Source organism: Schistocerca piceifrons, chromosome 2 (genome assembly GCF_021461385.2).
Source record: "Schistocerca piceifrons isolate TAMUIC-IGC-003096 chromosome 2, iqSchPice1.1, whole genome shotgun sequence".
Lineage (NCBI taxonomy): Eukaryota > Metazoa > Arthropoda > Insecta > Orthoptera > Acrididae > Schistocerca > Schistocerca piceifrons.
In genome coordinates this window covers 722,669,498-722,691,806 of record NC_060139.1, presented here as the reverse complement: position 1 = coordinate 722,691,806, position 22,309 = coordinate 722,669,498, and positions in this window count along the sequence as shown.

Sequence of the window (22,309 nt, the reverse complement as noted above, 5' to 3'; positions counted from 1 at the left end):
ATTCCACCAAGAAAAATTTCTTAACTTTTCCCTTAATTTGCATAAATGGGAAACATCTTTAAGTAGAGATAGCATCGACCCATCAGATAATGCTATCGTTGATAAAATATGAGCTCTCGAGACAGTTCTATAATGTCAAAAATTTACTCCTTGAAGAATTATTTGTTTTCTTTTGTCTTAAGTTTACAACCACTTTTCAAACATTTATTTGTTGGGTGAAATTCGGTATACATGCTTTCAGAAAAGTACTCTTCTGCAAATTACTCGGTCAGTAGCTGTATGATCGTACTGATGTACTTTACAACTGCTTAGAGTACGAAGATTAGTCAGTCTTGACTGTGAAAATAATTTTTCACGACCATCTGTTGGCTGTACCGACATCTAGTGCTTAAACGGAGTGCAACGGAGTACTATGGTCTTCCATTATATGGTAAGCTGATTTGGTGTTATCATTTTGTGGAAACAGCTGTGTGCTTATCGTGTTAGGTTTTCCGAAATTATTAGTTAGCGATATGTGTCTTTCGAAGCAACACGAGGAATCACCCAACGCTTCACCTTTCGAAGTATAAACAAAGGCTTGACATACTCTCTACTGTGAAAAGGAAACAGAGGTAATTAAATTAGTTTCCTTCCTGCAGAGATTCATGTGAGTCATCAGTTCAAAGGGATCACACCAAACAATTAGGTAGTGAGTGATATTTCTCGATAACAGTATTTGAGTTGAGGCACAGTCATGGAGGTGTTGTGTAAGTCTATATCACTTGAAGCCAAAAAGCTGTGAAATAATCCACATGAACTGTTGCTTTCTGTTTCGAAAAAATAAAGCCCAAGCTGAAAAAAAATGTTTTGCAATACTTGATCCCTACTTGCCGCTATCCTTTACCGCACTTGCGAACAATGAACAATAGAGAAACAGTGTATCTCTATTGAGTCTAACACCTTATGTTGAACAGCAAACGGTAAATTCTACCAAGAACGAGAAAAACAAATCATGTACAATGACATTGGAATCCAAATGATCCCATTCTGCGCAGAAATCGTTGAATTTATACTGACGTAATGCAGATCACAACACCAAAAAGGCTTAATGTAGGCTAGTGAAACTTCGGGAACGCATTTGTCTAGGTAACATATGCAAGTGATTAACATTGCAAGATCACAGATTAACGTAAGCTCGAGGTGAGCCATTGCAAATGTGAAATGATGGTACAATAATAACCGGTGTAACCGCCAGAGTGTTGAATACGAGCTTGGAAACGTGCACTTATTCTGTTGTGCAGGTGCCGGATGTCAGTTCGTGGGATAGCGTTCCATGCCTGTCGCACTTGGTCGGCCAGTACAGGGACGGTTAATACTGTTTGTGAATGACAATGATAATGTCCCATATGTAATCGATTGGTGACGCACCTGGTGACTGAGCAGGCAAGGGAACATGTCGGCGCTCCACATGTATCGCATCATAATTATGATACGTTACATGTTTAAACCTGCATAATTACGTATAATAATGGGCGATTTCTTGCAAATTGTGTTATTCCAACAAACGAATTGGTGATAAATATTTTATGTTCTAGAAGTTTAATCTGCGGAAGATTGGAAGACATTAAAATCTCGTGGCACGCCTGATATATGAGGAGATGAAATGCAGTATTTGACACGTGACTTTCTTAATATTTTAAGAAAAATTAGAATAACATGTAACTTCTACACTATTACACATAGGAAGTTCACACTGGACTCGCATTCGGAAGGACGACGGTTCAATCCCACGTCAGGCCATCCTGATGTAGGTTTTCCGTGATTTCCCTAAATCGCTCCAGGCAAATGGCGGGATAGTTCCTTTGAAAGGGCACGGCCGACTTCCTTCCCCATCCTTCCCAAATCCTATGAGACCGATAGCCTCGCTGTTTGGTCTCTTCTCCCAAACAACCAACCACATAGGAAGTTCAGATTTTGTGAATTAACTGCGATCCGTTGTCTCTATAAGTATTCATAATATCCTAAGATCTGAAGTTATTGTTGCCAAGAATTTAGTGTATTTCATTTGCATGTTGTCAATTTTGAAACTCAAAATTAAAGGACTCTTGAACAAAAAGATGAGTCTTGAAATTAAACGTGCTACATGGACGCGACCGAACATTCCTTGTCTATGAGTAAATGACAAGGAATGTTCGGTCCCGTCCGTATTTTGCTATAGTGTTTTACTGACCATGTTAAACATATCGATAAAGTAAAATTCCGGTTGAAAAATCATTTTGCTTGTTGCGATAAACGATCCGTCCCTTTTCATCGACACTGGGCGTGGCATGAAAGACGTGACGAGTAGTATTTGTCTGTACTGACTCCAACTACAAGCAACAAAAAGGAAATTGCAGATCTCTGCCGAAACATCAGAGGAAATTCACCTTACGACTCTTAGGAGAGACATCTACGCTGATAAGTCAAAACGTTATGACCACTGCCCACCATGACGTTGGAGGCTGTCTGGTGGTGTTTCCGGTACGTGACGCGGTGACAAAAATATGTATGCGGAGCAGACACGGACAGGGTATCAACCCAACGAAGATATGGGCTGCAAATAGGGAAATACATTGAGATAAGCGACTATGACAAAGGACAGATTATTATTATGCAAAGCCTGTGAACGAGTATCTCGAAAACGGTGAAACTGGTCGAATGTTTACGAGCTACTGTCGTGATCAGCTACGGAAAGAAGAAGGGCAGTGAAACTACCACTAGTTGCTAAATGGTTGGACGTCCATGACTCTTCACAGAATGTGGTTTTCGGAGGCTTGTCTGCTCTGTAAAGTAGGACAGATGGAGATCTGGGCCATCTCTGCCGAAAGAGAATGATGCTGGTGCACGCACTAGTGTTTCGGACCATACCGTCCATCGTTCATTGTTGAACATGGAGTTCCGCAAGAGACCACCCTTCCGATTTCACATGTTGACTCAATGGCATCGTCAATTACGGCTCAGTGCGAACGAGACCATCGGGATTTGACAGTCGGTTAATAGAAATGTGTCGGCTCTTCGGGTGAATCACATTTTTGCTACACTAAGCCGACGGTCGTCCCCAAAAACGCCGTGATCTTGGTGAACGCCGACTCGAAAGGTACAGCTCGACACGGACGCAGGCTGGTGGGGACAGTATTATGCTATGGAAGACATTCTCCAGCGCTTGCATAGGGTCTATGGTAGTAATCGAATACACGCTGCCAGTTGAGAACCACCTGTATCTCTTCGTGCTTGATGTCTTCCCCGACGGCAATGTCATCATCCATCAATACAATTGTCAGTGTCTTCTAGCCAGAAACGTGCTACAGTGGTTCAAATGGCTCTAAGCACTATGGGACTTAACACCTAAGGTCATCAGTCCGCTAGATTTAGAACTACTTAAACCTAACTAACCTAAGGACATCACACACATCCATGCCCGAGGCAGGAAACGAACCTGCGACCGTGGCGGCAGCGCGATTCCGGACTGAAGCGTCTAGAACCACTCGGCCACAGCAGCCTGCTACAGTGGTTTGAAGAGCATTATAGTGAACTCACGTTGATTTATTGGTGACCAAATTCGCCTGATGGAGATCCTAAGGAACCCATCTGGGTTGTAGTCTGGCGTCATCACCGCTATGCAAATGCGCGTCCCGTTATTTACTAGAATTACCTTACCTACGCGTCGACATCTAACGCCAGATATTTCCACAAACCTACCAACAAACTATGGGATCCCTGATACACAGAATAAGTGATTTATTTAGCTCCAAAGACAGACAAACAAGCTAATAAGCAGGTGGTCTAAATGATTTAGTTCATCAGTGTATCTGCCCAGTTTTCTTCCTAAAGACCCTTTGAAATCATTGCAGTTGCAAAGTTTTTCATCTATTTAATGTTTCCACTTTCTCTTCGCTCAGCAAGTGTCCATTCATAGATTGTTTTTGGCTATCGATTATCATCCATTCTGCGGAGGTGTCCATAGCCAATTTATGTTTTTCTGTCGATGCCATCGCGAGTAGTATCCTCTTCGCCTATAATTTCCCATGTTCTGTCATTTCTGGCGTGTTGCAGTCTGGAGATGCGACAATTTGTTCTCTAAAAACCTATCTCAAGGAACATCAACTTATTTTAAGCTTCCCTTAAGCATTAAGAAGAAAAAAATTATGGTTCTGTTTGTTGCACCACACTCTATTGTTTAGATACGTGGTGCACTAATTCACCTGACTGAAATCAGCGTATCAGGAAATACTGTTTCACGTTAGGAAATTACAATTATAGAAGTCAACACTTGACAACGTTGCTCTCCGTGTTTAGTCAGATTTTTGTGTCGGTATTGTAAGTAGGCTATTTACGTTTTTATGTTGGTAACGCCACGTCGCATTCTGTATGAAAATCACCGACTGTGCTGTGTGCAATCTGTGGCTGGTTCGACTCATTGTTCGAATATTCGCTTGTGTAATGTTGGGCAGTTGGATGTGAACAGCGCGTAGCGTTGGGCAGTTGGAGGTGAGCCGCCAGCAGTGGTGGATGTGGAGAGAGAGAGATGACAGAGTTTTGAGAGATAACTGTAAGTGGACGGTCTGGACGTGTGTTCGCCAGAAAAAGGAAATTTGTAAAGATGAATGTCATGAATTGATAGATATATATCTGATGACTTTTGAACATTATTAAGGTAAATACATTGTTTGTTCTCTATCAAAATCTTTCATTTGCTAACTATGCCTATCCGTAGTTAGTGCCTTCAGTAGTTAGAATCTTTTAGTTAGCTGGGAGTATTGGCGCTCGTTGTATTGCAATAGTTCGAGTAACGAAGATTTCTGTAAAGTAAGTGATTCGTGAAAGGTATAGGTTATTGTTAGTCAGGGCCATTCTTTTGCAGGGATTTTTGAAAGTCAGATTGCTTTGCGCTAAAAAATATTGTGTGTCAGTTTAGTGATGATCAGAATAAGTAAAGAGAGAACTGTCTAAGTACGTTCAGTTTTACTCAGCTGTCTTTGTATCAAATAACGTAGAAGTTCACTAGCACAGTCATTCATAATTTTTCCAAGGGGACGTTACAGTATACGGAAGACCGTAAATGTATGAGGTTAACCCAGTGATTACGTATTAAAACAGGCAGAGGTAGCTTTCTACTTCCGTTAAGACTCACTGAACGATGTGGTATGGAAAATTTCACCAGCGAGAGACTTGAAAATATTTTTGCCTCCGTAAGCACATTTGTACGGGGACTGTCAACTTCTCATACGCTTCCGTTTGCAAACTCCACCCACATTTTCGCGGTATATCGTCCGGCGATATTTTACGACCCAAGATAACGTGTTATCTGCCCAAAACCCGCACCAGCTGTGACGCAAGACAGCATTTTACGGCAGTCAGCGGAAGTAGAGAGCAAACATTACGGGCGGTCCTCCAGTAATGAAACCGCTCTCCGCGGACTGATGGACAGGTAGATACACACCGTTAACGGGCGCCCACAGGCACGCTGTCTGGCAACCGGCCAAACCCTGCACGCCCGTCCGCCGGCTCCATCTCTGGCAGCGCTCGACGCCGTCCGGCCGCCATGTCCACCGCCCTCGAGGTGAGCTGTCTTTGTGTCCTTAACCCTGCAGCATTACAGCATTAGACGGGGGAAAATATTACATGGCTACTAAACCATCGCAAATTTTACTACTGTAACTTTTATTCCAAGAAGTCATAATTTATACATTGTTGTTGTTGTGGTCTTCAGTCCTGAGACTGGTTTGTTGCACCTCTCCATGCTACTCTATCCTGTACAAGCTTCTTCATCTCCCAGTACCTACTGCAACCTAAATCCTTCTGAATCTGCTTAGTGTATTCATCTCTTGGTCTCTCTCTACGATTTTTACCCTCCACGCTGCCCTCCAGTACTAAATTGGTGATCCCTTGATGCCTCAGAACATGTCCTGCCAACCGAGCCCTTCTTCTAGTCAAGTTGTGCCACAAACTTGTCTTTTCCCCAGTCCTATTCAATACGTCCTCATTAGTTATGTGATCCACCCATCTAATCTTCAGCATTCTTCTGTAGCACCACATTTCGAAAGCTTCTATTCTCTTCTTGTCCAAACTATTTATCGTCCATGTTTCACTTCCATACATGGCTACCCTCCATACAAATACTTTCAGAAATGACTTCCTGACACTTAAAACTATACTCGATGTCAACAAATTTCTCTTCTTCGGAAACGCTTTCCTTGCCATTGCCAGTCTACATTTTATATCCTCTCTACTTCGACCATCGTCAGTTATTTTGCTCGCCAAACAGAACAACTCATTTACTACTTTAAGTGTCTCATTTCCTAATCTAATTCCATCAGCCTCACCCGACTTAATTCGACTACATTCCGTTATCCTCGTTTTGCTTTTGTTGATGTTCATCTTATATCCTCCTTTCAAGACACTATCCATTCCGTTCAACTGCTCTTCCAAGTACTTTGCTGTCTCTGACAGAATTACAATGTCATCGGCGAACCTCAAAGTTTTTATTTCTTCTCCATGGATTTTAATACCTACTCCGAATTTTTATTTTGTTTCCTTCACTGCTTGCTCAATATACAGATTGAATAACATCGGGGAGAGGCTACAACCCTGTCTCACTCCCTTCCCAACTACTGCTTCCCTTTCATTTATACATTATGCACTAGTTAATTACAATTATTGTATCTGCAGTGGTATGATACAAGCAAAATGTCCTGTCTGATTCCCCATAATGACAATTTTAGTACTCAAAATGTTATTGGATATCACAATTCATGTTATGGACTAGTTACAAATTACTACTAGAGGAGGGACCGATGGTCTTTGTAGTATGGTCTCTTCAACCGTAACAAACCAACCAACCAACTACTAGAGGCGTTAAATAAGTAATATAACACATTTTTTCTGAAAGAGGTTGGTTTCTTTCAGGATTCAAATACACCACATTATTGCCCACACTCTTTTGGCTACAGATCCCTATTTTTCTACATAATGTGCGTTCAGTGCGATGGACTAACGCCTCCGTACTGGGAGGGTTTGTATGCCCGCGTGGTACCACTCTACTGGTCGACGTCGGATCCAACGTCTTGCTACATCAATAGCGTCTCCTTCATCCGCGTACTGCTTTCCTTAGAGGAGAGACGAGGAACTCGGCGTGTACACACCGTTTGGTACCCCAACAGGTGGATGAATATGTCCAGTTCTGCTGCGAGGTCTTTGATTTTGATCCGTCGTTCACACCTAATGAGGGCATTCGCACGTTCCAACACTGCACGAGTTCCGGCATACACGCGGAGATCGGACAGATTTTGCGCGACCTTGTTGCGATGATGACAGACGTCTCGCCCAGCCACTCACCGTGCTTTTGTTCACTGCTAAGTCTCTATAGGTATTCTGCAAGCGCCAATGAATATCCGCTATGCTCTGGTTTTCCGTCAAATGGACATGAATGGCACATCTCTACTTGGAACGAGCAACCGTTACGGACACCACTTTTAAGGGTACTTACAGCGCCGCCACATATCGGAGCTTCATGAAACTGTGGGGGCTGAAGCGGGAATATTGTACTATCTTCCACAACACATTCCACATATTTTTCAGCAGGAACAGATCGAGAAAACAAATGTGTTGTATTACTTGTCGAACGCCCCTCGTATAACCATTATAACTCCAAGAGTATTTTACACATAAAATCAACGGAAAGCGTTCTGTTTTAGACACTGTTATTACAGTGTAAGTACGTTCTAGCTAAATTTTCTCAATTTGCCCAGGATTCTTCTTCCGATTCCTTGTTTTCCTCATTTTCTGCTTCGAAGTCTGGATCTACATCACTGCCATCTGCACATGAAAAATAATTTTCTTCAACAAAGTTTTGCTCCTCACTAAATTCTACATTGTCTTTGTCTTTATCTACTTCTTAAAACAAATCACCCATTATACCCCTGAAAAAATCAAACTCAGCACAATCGATATTGAGCTGCTTCCAATAGCAAAAGGCGAAATCAGCATTGAATATCGTCACTGCGATATAAGCTAACACTCTTATAACTGCAATTGCTTGATATTTCATCTAAGATGCCACCCTCAGAACAACTCTAAGCGATAAAACAAATATGCCGACTATGATAAAATAGGAGCACCATTACAAAACATTTGTAATATTTACAAGAGCACCAGTGTCAGCAAATCGCTGGAGTCAAGCAATAAATAATTCAGTCATTGTTAACAACAATGTTTGCCATGAACATACTCAAGAGTACGTGTTGTTCATGTGTCCACATTGGAAGGAAATGCGGAGAGATACCAACTGAATAAGTAAATGCTACGAGAGTTAATTAATCTAGAACTAATGACGCTGTGAACTATACTCTTGCTTGTTTTATTGTAAAGTATTAATAGTTTCACATCATTTCATGAAATGCCTATGTTTCTGCAATTTGCACGCAGCATGACTACACAATTACGACACAAGTCACGTAAAAAATGTTCATGTAGACTTTGCCTCCCTTTGCAGGGATCAGAGTGGAGCCATGTTACTACAGTACGAACTTAGTCAAAAAGGTGCCATCCAAAAGCAAGAAATTAGGAGCCCCAACAAGTTCAAAATTAAATTTAAAAAGTACATTAATAGCCACTCTTCCGCTAAATTATCCTGATATCGAGATTCAAGGACAGAAAAGATCTGTTACTTTCACTGTGAACAGTGCTTTGCATTTAAAGACTACCACTGTGAATGACACCATTGTTAGCAAGTAAATTTTACGCTACCAATAGTAAATAAATATCAGATATTTAGAATAACAGAGCAGGCAGCAATTTTCCTTTAATGTTGTGGGTTACTTTCTAATTTCCTTGATTAAATTTATCCAGATGAAGCATGAATACCATTAACGAATGTACTGTCAGGTAATTGTTAATACAGTATACACATAAATTGTGCACAGGTATTGCTACGAAATTTTGGTCTAACGTTAAACCAATAAACAGATCGACGCCATCTGTGAACTCTCTGATCATAATGACATCGAACTGGAAGATGGTAGAGAGAATGCCGAAATACTAAACACCTTTTTTTCAAAGATTTTCACTGAGGAAGGTGCGTATTGTGGTTCCTTCTTTAAACCGTCTAAAGAACGTCAAAATGACGGATATCGAAATAAGCGACCCATGTATAGAAGAGCAACTGAAATCGCTCAATACAAGAAAGGTCGCTGGACGTGACGGGATACCAATTGTTATTCTACTTAGAGTACGCGAAAGAACTTGCTTCTGTTCTAGCAGCAGTCTACTGCAGCTCGCTGGAGGAACGATGCGTTCTCAGAGATTGTAAAAACGCGTAGGTCACTTCCGTTTGCAAGAAGAGTTGTCGCGTAGACGCACAAAACTAAAATTACATCTCTGACTTCTGTCTTGTAGAATTTTAGAAAACATATTGTGATCGCGCATTGAGAGGTTTCAGCAGACCTAACATGTACTCTGTAAGAATCAATATGGGTTCTCCAGACTAAAATGATGTGAAATCCAGTTCACTCTGTTCGTCCACAAGAGCCAGAAATCGGTAGATACCGTCGTTCATTTGCATGCTGTATTCCTTCACTCGTGGAAGGTTCCGCACTGGTTAACGGGAAAAACCACGGAGTATGGAATACCAGACCAGCTATGTCATTGTGTTCAGGAGCTTCTAGCAAACAGAACACAGCGTGTTAATCTCAACGGAGAAAGTTCGGGCTTATCCCCAAGCCGGCTTTATAGCACCATTACTTCTTATAGTACATATCGCCTAACTAGTGAATAACGTTGGAAGTTCTATTAAGTTTTTCGCCGCTGAGTTCTTGTATACAGAGAAGCTGTAGCGCATGGAAATTGTACTGAAACGCAGGAAGACCCGCCGACAGTCCACGCTTAGTGGAGGGATTGGCAATTGCCCTTCAACATAACAGATGTGACATATTGCGAATACATAGAAAGACACAAGGAATGTATTGCATGATTACACCATGGCAGATCAGTCACTGGAAGCAATCACATCCATAAAATATCTAGGAGTATGCACACGGAGAGACTTAAATTTGTTGCAGAACAATTTCATAAGACCAAACGGCAGGCAGATGCCAAAGGGAAATTCGTTGGAAAAATTCTCAGAAAGTGTAGCCCAACTATGAGGAGGTAGCTTAGAAAACCATTGTTAGACCAATACTTGAATACTGCTCTTCAGTATGGGATCCATACCCGATAGGATTGATAGGGGAAATAGAACAGACTCAAAGACGAACAGCACATTTCGTTACAGGTTCATTTAGGAAGTGGCAAATCATCAAAGCGATGCTCAGCCATTTCCAGTAGTAGAAGCTACAGGAGAGGTATTACGCATCAAAGTATAGTTTATCTTTAAAATTTCGAGAGCGTACGTTCCTAAAAGAGTCATCCAACTCTCCTACGTGTATCTCACCAAAAGATCATGAACGAAAAATCAGAATATCAAGTTTCCATGGAGGCTTACTAACAATCGTTCGTTCAACGAACCATTGGCAACTGGAACAGGAAAGGAGAAAAGTCACAATGGATCACTAAGTGCCCTCCGCCACACATCGTAGGGTGGCTTGTGAAATGTAGATATAGACGTAAATGTAGATGTAGAGGTTTATAGGAATTGCTTGCTTTATATTTAGGATCGTTCCACTTCCTGTAGGTTCCCCTTTATGATGGAACACTGAACTAATGAACAATACAAGAAAGACGCGTAATTACCCTTTCGAAACAAGGCACCTTACCTAATGTGGGCGTCCCTGTTGCAACCTCACGAGACTGGAAGATACAATTAAGAAACGTACTAAAATAGTTTATTCGATTTTGAAAAACTAAAAGGTGGTCTAGCTGTTGCGTTTTGGTGGAGCTTAAAACTTAAGAGTATGCTGCCCATGTCTGGTGGTTGTGTTCGTCTCACTTTTAACTGTCGTATTGATTTTTTCGTACCATTTCGAGTCATCTTCGCCATCAGCCGCAACAGATGATAGCAGGTCATACCAACTTCTTCCTCATCTTCTCCTTTTGCAATTCAACCTTTAGATAAAATTCCCTTTCCGACTTCCCACTTTAAGATCATCTTTTTCTTCGTCCTCTGACGTCACTCTTTCCTGAGGGTTTATACTTGTTGCCAATGACTAGAGTTCTGTCCTTATACATACGTTTAAATGTTGCCTCCATTTTTCCACACATTCTTTCATTTTCTCTTTTAAGTTAAACGTTTTTAATTCTTCTCGTATATTCTATCCAACCTTGAGCAGCCTTTAGCAGATCTTACAAATCTCATTTCAGCAGATTGTGTGCCGATTTTTTGTTTCTTTTTTTCGATCGAAGATTCACTATCCTAGAACAAGATACGCTCAGACATTATTTGGTAAAACTTTAGTTTTGAGTATTTCCTCAATTTCTTTTTCAAGGTTTATTGTGCTTCCAAATACGTGCTGAAATTTAATGATTTTATTCTCTACATAATTATTGTTATTAAAATTGATGTCTCACCCCAACTATCTAAAACTAGACAAAAATTCCTGTGCCTTGTCTTCAATAATAATGTTTGATCGGACTAGATGTTTTAAACAGAGTCATAACTTAGCTGTGAATATTTTCAGACTGTAGCACTGTCTTCCTAGTTCATACTATCTGTACGCCGAATGTTTTTAGTTTGCTTCATTATTCTGCGTTAAGACTACATCATCTGCACAAAGAATAGCATTTAAATGATAGTTTAGTTTCATTTTAATACCTTGATGTACTTCATTCTTCGATTCTCTTAAGTGATCTACATAATACACGTTAAGCTACATCCCTTCCTGACGCCTTGATTTATTATTATGTCTTCTGTTTTTGAGTTTTGTGTGTTTATGATTATTTTACAGTTTTCACATATCTTTTTAATTTTCTGTATAAGATACTTGGGATACACTCTTTCTTCCATTACTGCCCATAGTCTGTTTCTAATGACCGAATCGAAAACTTTCTCGATGTCAATAAAAGCAACATGTGATTCTAGAGTGATTTCTTGTCGTTTCTCTAGAATTATTTTAAAGTCGAAAATATTACGGTTAGGGGAGCATCCCTTCTTAGATCCACTTTATCCTTCTCCAATGAATACATCTCATTATGCTCTCAAACGATTATTTAATATTTTTGAGTAAATATTGTAAACTGCATATATAATTGTCCAATGCATTTCTTCTTTTTTTAAAAATACTGATCACTTCTGTAGTCTTCCAGTCATAGGGAATTTATAAATTACCCACAATTCTTTGAAAAATGTAAATAATTCTTTGAGTAAATGCTTTTTTATACAGTTTTTAATGTTATTCCATTCATTCTCTATAGATCTAGATCCAGCTGTAATTTATGATGGTAAAGTTTCCTAATACTTTGCTCTTACATATATTTCGAATAATTTCGCTAAAGAACTGAGTTTCTTATTACGGAAGTTCTTCCAAGTGCCTATTAATGTCGTAGTTCACGGTAACAGGAAATTATCTTAATACACGTCTTTTCCCTGTAAACTCCTGTAAACATTTTATCTGATTTGTCATTTTTGACTGTACAATAATTTATTATGGGTTTTAGACGGCAATTTGATCACGTAGATTTATGTATATCTTTCATCCTGAAGGACAATTTGCATGTTTTTAATTGATTATATGTCACAAACTGCCATAGGTCACGTCCATTATCATTCATTCCTTGCATTCCAAATGTGCCATCTACTTCTGTTACCAGTTGATTACCAATTCCCTCATTGAGATCTTCACATATAATATATTTTTTATTTAATTTTGCTTCTTTTTGCTGTGTATTATAACCTTTTATTTCTTTTTTCCTTATTCCTCGTGGGGTGTAAACACCTACCACCATCAGATATTCTGTCTTGTAAATTTGCATGTGACAATTATTATTATTATTCTGGATTTACAATGTGAGTACATTTTTCCAGCACCTATTCTAGATTACAGTAAGTCACTAATTATTGTTCTCCGCTCTTCTCTATTTGTCCATAAATCTTCAGGAATGTTGCAAGAGCTGACTGAACTCCCTGTATCCATGTATCAGGTGGTCGTCCCCTTTTTCTTCTTCCAATCGGTACCCAGTCGATTATGCATTTTGGTAGCCTTTCCTGTTCCATTCGTCTGATGTGTCCATACCACTTAAGTTGTTTGTGCTTGATGAAATCAATAATAGAATTTTTACATTTCATCTTGTCTCTGATTACTTCATTTCTTATTCTTTCTCGTCTTGATATTCTTGCTGAACGTCTCCAGAAATCCATTTCTGTGGCTAATAATTTTGATTTCAGTTGCCATTTTGTTGTCCACACTTCTGAACCATATGTAATAATGCTCCTAACTATTGTTTTAAAAATCCTTATTTTGTTATCAGTTGTTATGTGTTTGTCCCAGAGAATTCCATTCAATAAAGAGATTGTCGTCTTTCCAGAATTTATTCTTGATCTAATTTCTTTGTCCTGTTTCCCATCATTTGTAATTTTCACACCTAAATATTTGTATTCCTCAGTAGCTGTTATTGTTCCCATCTCTTCTTCTAATATTAAGTCTCCATTCACTCCACCAATTACCATGTACTTTGTTTTATTCATGTTTACATTTAGACCTGATTTTTTATATTCTTGAATCAATTTTCTGGTCATATACTCTATGTCCTCATAGTCTTGGGCTATAATCAGTTGGTCAGCTGCAAATTGTAACGAGTGTATTGTTCTATCATTTATTGGTATTCCCATAGCGTGACATTTTTTCTTCCAATTCTGTAAAGTTACTTCTGTATATATTTTATACAATGTAGGTGAGATGCTACATCCTTGACGTAATCCTTTTGTGACTTGGAATCCATGTGATAGATATTTACCAATTTTTATTTTTGAAATAGAATTTTTATATAAATTTTGAATTGCTTTAATTATTCTTGGATTTATTCCTATTGATATTAAAGCTTTCCATAAACTGGATAAAGGCACACTATCATAGGCTTTTTCTATATCTGTGAATACTAAATGTATAGGTTGTGCCCGAACCATTTTTTTTTTCAATAATTTGTTGTAGGCAAAAGATATGATCAATTGTTGATCTTCCAGCTCTAAAACCTGCTTGTTCTTCAGCCTCCTTTTCTTTGTATTCTTGTTCTAACAAATATTTAATAATTCTTCCATATAATCTACTGAAGGTATTGGTCACTGTTATTCCCCTATAATTTTTACACTCATCTTTCGCTCCTTTTTATGTATCACTGAGATATATCTTACTTTCAAATCATTTGGGACATCTTCCCCATTTAAACATCTTTCGAAAAGGTTTCTTAACAATTCCATTAATTTCTTTGTTCCTAATTTTAATAATTCTGCAGGAATACCTCCAATGCCTGTAGCCCTTCCATTCTTTAAAGATTTTATTGCAGTTTTTACTGTCTCTATTTCCAAACGGATGTAATTCTCTGCTTGTAGATCTATCATTTCATTATATTCAGGGTTTCCCAAGTATTCTTCCCTGTTTTCTGTTAATAAACTTTTAAAATATTTTTCCCAAGAGTCATGAGTAATATATTTAATATGTGTTGTTTCTTTGGATTTCCTTCTTAAATTTTTTATAGTTTTCCATGCCTCTGTGTTTCTTTTACCACCAATATAGGATTCAATTTTTTGACATGACTGTTCCCAAACTTTGTTTTTTGCTTCTGCAACCTTTTTCCGGATTTTCGCTTGTTGTGCATTAAGCTCTATTTTATCTTGAAGATTTCTGGTATTTAACCATTTTAAATATTTTTCTTTCTTTAATTTCACTTCCTTTTTAATTTCTTCATTCCAGTAGTATAATGGATGGTTTGTACGTGTTTCTTCTGTTTCTCCTAAAGCTTCCTTGGCGGCTTCATGTAGTTTATTTACAATATAATGATATTGATCTTCTGTATTATCAAACTCTGTTTCTACCAGTTTTTCATCTAATCTCTTTTGGTATAAAAATATTGTGCTTTCATTCTCAAAACTATTCAAATTATATTTAGGAATTTTGATTTCTGTTTGTATATTTTCTATAGGACAATTTCGATTTTCTTCAGTGCTTTTTCCTCTGAAGGGGAATAAAAATTTGGAATTTACCAAATAATGATCGCTAAGAGTTACCCCTCTATATACTCCTATGTCATGTATTTTTATCCTCGTTTGCTGTTTAATTATAATATAGTCTATTATTGATTTTTGATTCAATGTATCTTTATGCCATGTGTATTTATGTATTTCTTTATGTTGATAAAAGCCATTTAATATTTTCAATGAACTTTGTTCACAGATATCAATAAGTCTATTACCATTATCATTTATAACATTTTCTCCAAATGGTCCTATAATTTTATTTCCAATTTTACTTCCAGTTCTACTGTTAAAATCCCCTGCAATAATAATCTCCCTGGTTTTCCCGATATCCTCTATGATTCGATTTAAATTATTATAGAAATCATCCTTTTTACAAATTGGTTCATCTTCGCTTATTCCATATACTCCTATAATAGTAATTTTGTATCCATGAATATCAATATTAATTTTAATCAGATTTTCATCAGTAGGTTCCAAGTTTGTGACCATTCTTTTGAATTTGTTTTTCATCAATATCGATATCCCCCGTTTTGCTCTTTGATTTTTTGGGACACCACTATAGAAATGTGTATATGATCCTATTCGTTCAATACCTCGTCCTTTTTTCTTAGTTTCTGGGAGTATAGTTATATCTTGATTTCTAGCCTCCATTTCTTTAATCACTTCTCCTACTTTATTTTGTAATCCTTGTATATTCCATACACCAATTAAGACAGTCCGTTTTCTTAGCCTTTTTCGTCTCCTATTATATCCGTCCTGCTGTAATCTTATAGGCTTTTTAACCAGTGAGGTTTTTCCAATGAATGGGGAGTTGGCCCATCGCATTAACCCCCAACCTGGAGGACCAGGTAATTTTTGCTCAAGGTTTTCTTCCTTTAGCCTTTGGTAATCCAATACCTAAACTACAAGGCAGTAGTTGCTAGTTTTGGTCCACCCCGGGTATTTTATTTCCCCGGTACCCTCCATATCTGGTAGGCATTCCCCTATCCGCCACCTGGGGAGGCGCCCGATGGGAGACTAGCAACTCCACACAGGTGCATGTGACAATTATTTCATTTATATGGCTACAGCATATCACCTTGTTTTCCATTTCTCATGCCTTAAAACTATTATTTCGCATAGGCTCTTCTGTTTTCATGTATAGGACTCACATAATTTTCCATTTCCACCTTACCCTTTTTTCCTTTAGGACTGTCATATCAATTTTGGTTTCTTTTCGTATTTTGTTCAGTTTGACTGCTTTATTTCCCAAACCTCTTACATTCCAGGTTGCAATTTTTGCTCGCTCTAGAATCCCAAGTCGGGAGGCGTTAACTTCGCGCTTCCATTGATCCGTCTGGTTTTTTTTTTTTGTGAATATTTCAGGTGTTACACTTTCTCTACAGAACAAGACACCAGGTCACCACAAGGAAAGTCCTATGAAGGTGCTGCCTCTTCACAGCCTTCAGACCTGCTATCAATTATATTATCCCTTATTGGAACGCTGCCTCTTCCACTGATACACTGTTTTCGTGATCCAGCGTTGATATCTTGATCCTGTTACGCTGCCGTGCCAACATGTAGTCAGTAGTGTGAAAGTGAGGATTCAGTGACCACAGAGTCTTCTGATAGAACGCATGGCGGCGGTTTAATCTACCTGGTGAAGGACTGTATCCCTGACAGACGGTGTATCTCCTTGGCAGGGAGTTCCAAAGACAGATGTAGAGCCAAGTTCAGTGTGCGGTTCTGGATACACTGGACATGCCAGAGCGTGATTCTGTTTTATTTTTTCCAGGTGACTGCTGGTATTCCAGCGTGGGTCGAATCAGTTACGCAGCACATGAGCTGCGGTTATGTTCACTAGATGTTAAACTTGTAGCTGCCGTTTCGTGGTCCCGTTCTTTGAGGTTGTTGATGTGCTTGGTGTTTGGACATATTTTCACTTGTATGTTTCTAAAACAATCATTGATAACCATTCAAACCATAAATTACGACTCTGAAGGAGGAGAACTCGGTAACCTCTCAGTCCCAAATTGTATTTGTTATGTAGGTACGTATTCCGCAATATTATAACTCGACTGTCACCATGATCTGCAGACTAGTTTTATTTATGTGTCTAATCACTTACCAGTTATACAAAGACATGTCATTACGACATTCTTTGCTTTGGACGAATTATTCGAGATGGAAATGCATCCATTCTTGGCTAATGTATATAAAAAGCCTGCTTCTACAACTAAGAAATGATTGGATAAATTTAATGTGGATATCCCTTTCTTTAAGATGGCAATGAGAAAGAATTTTGGAAATTGTGGACTGCATTTTTTGCTAACTGACAAGAAACAAGTACAAAACAAAACAAAAGATTCTCAGGAAGGCTTTTATGGTTTAGTAAGAGTCACATTGATTTCATACATATTTTGGTTACTATGCTCAAGATGTAGACCAGCACGTCACATCAAAACAGAGACCGCAATCGAAGCAGTCGGTGCTACCCCCCTGGCCCTGAGTAAGGCGAAGAGAAATCACTGGCTCAAAAGGATGTCACCGGTGTTTACTGTGATAGAAAAGGGATTCCTCTTTCTGATAGCAATGTAAACGTTACACAATAAAACAATGGCAATAACACGCTAATCTTCTGCACCATCTAGATGAATGAAACTCGTGAGAAAAATAAAAAAAAGAATCATAACAATTTAGATCCTACAAAAGTACTTTGTCAGTAGGGAAACTGAGGGATTGTGAAATACGAATTTTTAAAACCCTTACATACCTCCACATAATGTAATATCTTTTCCTCCCCTGACAACTTGCCTCGTCGCTGGCGTGAAGTCAAGCTGTCACCTAATCGCCAGTGTTAGAACATAAGTCAGTTCCGAAATCCTAAACTACTGCGCTAATCACATCATCACTGTAACCATTTTAACTGCAGTATTACATGCTCTCACTTTCACTCGTCCCAGTGTTGACGGTGTCATTTATGAATTACTGTCCACACTACTGGAATTGTTAGATACTATCACATACCAAGAACCACTGACTAATGTTTACAAAGGATTTCTTTGATGCATTTACGGATTAGTTGGATAAGCTTGGGACACCCTGGATTCCAGCGATTTATCTAACAGCAGTACCCATATACAAAGGGATAAAACCAACTGCAAAGAGTATGACGCAATCAAATAGTTCAGCATAATAGTTTATTCATTTTCATCTCGCTTGCTTCCGTGCCACTTCCGAAACAGCATTATTCAGAACTGAAGACATTAATCGCCACAGCACATTAGTATCGGCAACAACTTTCCTTGCAAACTCAAGCGTTCCCAATCCGATACTGAAGCCTGACAAAACCTTGAAGATAAGAGAAATCAGGGCTTGTATGGAGGAATATAGACAGTCGTTTTTTCCTCCATCTATTTGCGAGTAGAGCAGGAAGCGAAAGGCTGTAGATGAAAATCCTTATTAGTAGTATCTTCTGTACTCTAATCCACAACCTACCTGAATTTTCACCCTCACCTCCTTTAAAAACACTAAAGTATCAGATATATCGCACCTACTTACCTCTTTATAGACCGTGCTGCTGCTTCTACCGAGGTGCTATCTTTCTCTTTGCTACACAACGTGTCCTTCTTGTCACATAACTTCGCACCCTGCACCATGAAATCCTCACGCGTTCCAAAATTTATGATGAAAAATAATTTCCATTGATTAACTCAAAACTTATTTAGTCAATTGCATGGGATTAGCAAAAAGTTGTCCCAATACATCGTCTTGGCCCACCGGTGCCGAATTTTTCCCAGTGTTTCATAATACCTTCAAATGTCGGCACCAGACAGGTTTCCATACCTGTCTGATTTAATACACCCACGTCCTTGGACAGAAAATATCAGGTTGGCCGTCAATGAGTACTTGTACGCAGCTTGATCTCAGCAAGCTGTCTACCAAGGAACTCTTGCTTTCAGACATCTACACTACTGACCATTAAAATTGCTACACCAAGAAGAAATACAGATGATAAACGGGTATTCATTGGACAAATATATTATACTAGAACTGACATGTGATTACATTTTCACGCAATTTGGGTGCATAGATCCTGAGAAATCAGTACCCAGAACAACCACCTCTGACCTTAAGAACGCCCTTGTTACGCCTGAGCATTGAGTCAAACAGAGCTTGGATGGCGTGTACGGGTACAGCTGCCCATGCAGCTTCAACACGATACCACAGTTCACCATGAGTAGTGACTGGCGTATTGCGACGAGCCAGTTGCACGGCCGCCATTGACCAAACGTTTTCAATTGGTGAGAGATCTGTAGAATGTCCTGGCCAGGGCAGCAGTCGTACATTTTCTGTATCCAGAAAGGTCGGTACAGGACCTGCAACATGCGGTCGTGCATTATCCTGTTGAAATGTAGGGTTTCGCAGGGAACGAATGATGGGTAGAGCCACGGGTCGTAACACACCTGAAATGTAACGTCCACTGTTCAAAGTGCCATCAATGCGAACAAGAGGTGACCGAGACGTGTAACCAATGGCACCCCATACCACCACGCCGGGTGATACGCCAGTATGGCGATGACGTACACACGCATCCAATGTGCGTTCACCACGATGTCGCCAAACACGGGTGAGACCATCATGATGCTGCAAACAGAAAAAATGACGTTTTGCCATTCGTGCACCCAGGTTCGTTGTTCAGTACACCGTCGCAGGCGCTCCTGTCTGTGATGCAGTGTCAAGGGTAACCGCAGCCATGGTCTCCGAGCTGATAGTCCATGCTGCTGCAAACGTCGTCGAACTGTTCGTGCAGATGGTTGTTGTCTTGCAAACGTCCCCGTCTGTTGACTCAGGGAACGAGACGTGGCTCCACGATCCGTTACAACCATGCGGATAAGATGCCTGTCATTTCGGCTGATAGTGATACGAGGCCGTTGGGATCCAGCACGGCGTTCCGTATTACCCTCCTGAACCCACCGATTCCATATTCTGCTAACAGTCATTGCATCTCGACCAACGGGAGCAGTACTGTCGCGATACGATAAACCGCAATCGAGGTAGGCTACAATCCGACCTTTATCAAAGTCGGAAACGTGTTGGTACGCATTTCTCCTCCTTACTCGAGGCATCACAACGTTTCACCAGGCAACGCCGGTCAACTGCTGTTTGTGTGTGAGAAATCGGTTGGAAACTTTCTTCATGTCAGCACGTTGTAGGGGTCGCCACCGGCACCAGCCTTGTGTGAATGCTTTGAAAAGCTAATCATTTGCATATCACAGCATCTTCTTCCTGTCGGTTAAATTTCGTATCTGTAGCACATCATCTTCGTGGTGTAGCTATTTTAATGGCCAGTAGTGTAGTTGCACCTTTGCATATACAGCTTTCTGTTTCGTGAGTCATCTGCTCGTAGTCGTAAAGCACCAACTAAACAGGTCTACTTTCCACCCCCTTTAGATGATACATTACAAATATTCACCAGATTTGGTGCCACCTGGCCGGCCGAAGTGGCCGTGCGGTTAAAGGCGCTGCAGTCTGGAACCGCAAGACCGCTACGGTCGCAGGTTCGAATCCTGCCTCGGGCATGGATGTTTGTGATGTCCTTAGGTTAGTTAGGTTTAACTAGTTCTAAGTTCTAGGGGACTAATGACCTCAGAAGCTGAGTCCCATAGTGCTCAGATCCATTTGAACCATTTTTTTGGTGCCACCTGACTTCCTCTTATTCAGACACGTAAAGAATTTGTGACTTGGAAACGCTTCGGTCCAATGAAAGGGTTACGACAGTCATGAATAGGCACTTTTCGGAACTGCTAGTACCGCTCTTCAGATATGGAACGTAAATATCGGCAGAGGCGGCCTTGCAAGAGGACGTATGGTACGCATCACACTCAAGTGCTGGCTACAGTGGTCGCCGAGATTTCAATGTACTGTCGATGACTAAACTGATTATTAATCCGTACTCAGAACTATTGTATCACTAACTTCTTTTTCAAATAAACCTAAGTATGATATCCATTTTATTTGTGAATGACAAGCTTGTAAACAACGAAAATTTTCTTAAAATTACCAACAATGCATCAGTCGGTGTCGTACGTGCCTCTTAATTTCAGTAGCGTACCTATTTGAACTCTTTTGAGAAATGAAACCGCCTTCACAAGCTGTAATCTTGACACAAACGCTTCCATTGTATCACGCTAAACAAAACTCGCCCGAACAAGCCACGAAGGCCCAACGGTACCGATCGGTCTCAGCCCATAGGCGTCACTGGATGCGGATATGGAGAGTCAAATGGTCAGCACACCGCTCTCTCGGCCGTATGTCAGTTTATGATACCGGAGACGCTACTCCTCAATCAAGTAGCTCCACTTTGCTTCACAAGGGCTAAGTGCAACCCGCTTGCCAACAGCGCTCGGCAGACTGGATGGTCATCTATCCAAGTGTTAGCCCAGCCCGACAGTGCATAACTTCTGTGATCGGAGGAGAACCGGTGTTACCACCACAGGAAGGTCGTTGGCCCCATTGTATCACACAAGTGACTTTAATATACTGTAGACTGGTGGGAGGCTCGACTGTTTCCGAGGGAAGTCGAAATGGTCTACTTGCGTTATTTATAATTTTTTGCATCAGCTTTCCACCTCTTCTAAGTGCCTCCTATACATGATACGTGAAGCCACGCCACAGTAGATACTTCGTTGCTGACCGTTACGTCATGCAACTTTGTTTTAGGGTATTTCGATAGGTTCTCTTTCTGCAAAAAGTATGTAGCAATGCTAGTGAAAATTCCAAATTTTGACACGATCCTTGAAGTTTATTACGCTTGTTTTCTGCAGTTCTTGTAGAATCACTGCTTACAACGTAGAACGCGTCCGCTTTCTACGAATAAGTCATGTCCAAACGTTATCAGTTAGCTTAACTTACCCCTGTCGTAAAGCTTACGTAATATGGGCTCCAGTGCTACATCCCAAAATTCTGAACCACACACTGATCCCTGTAGTCCTTCACAATTTCCCGTGCCGAGAACATGAACGATACTTGTCTCCCGTGGCAATATTTTTCTTAGGCAGTTGCACAGAGCCGCAGGACATCACAGTTCCCTTAGGCGAACAGTGAAAGACAGTCACCACAGATGATCGAAAGTGCCAGTAACGTACAGGGTGTTCATTTTAGCTGAAGACATTGAAATAGCTCGAAAACTGC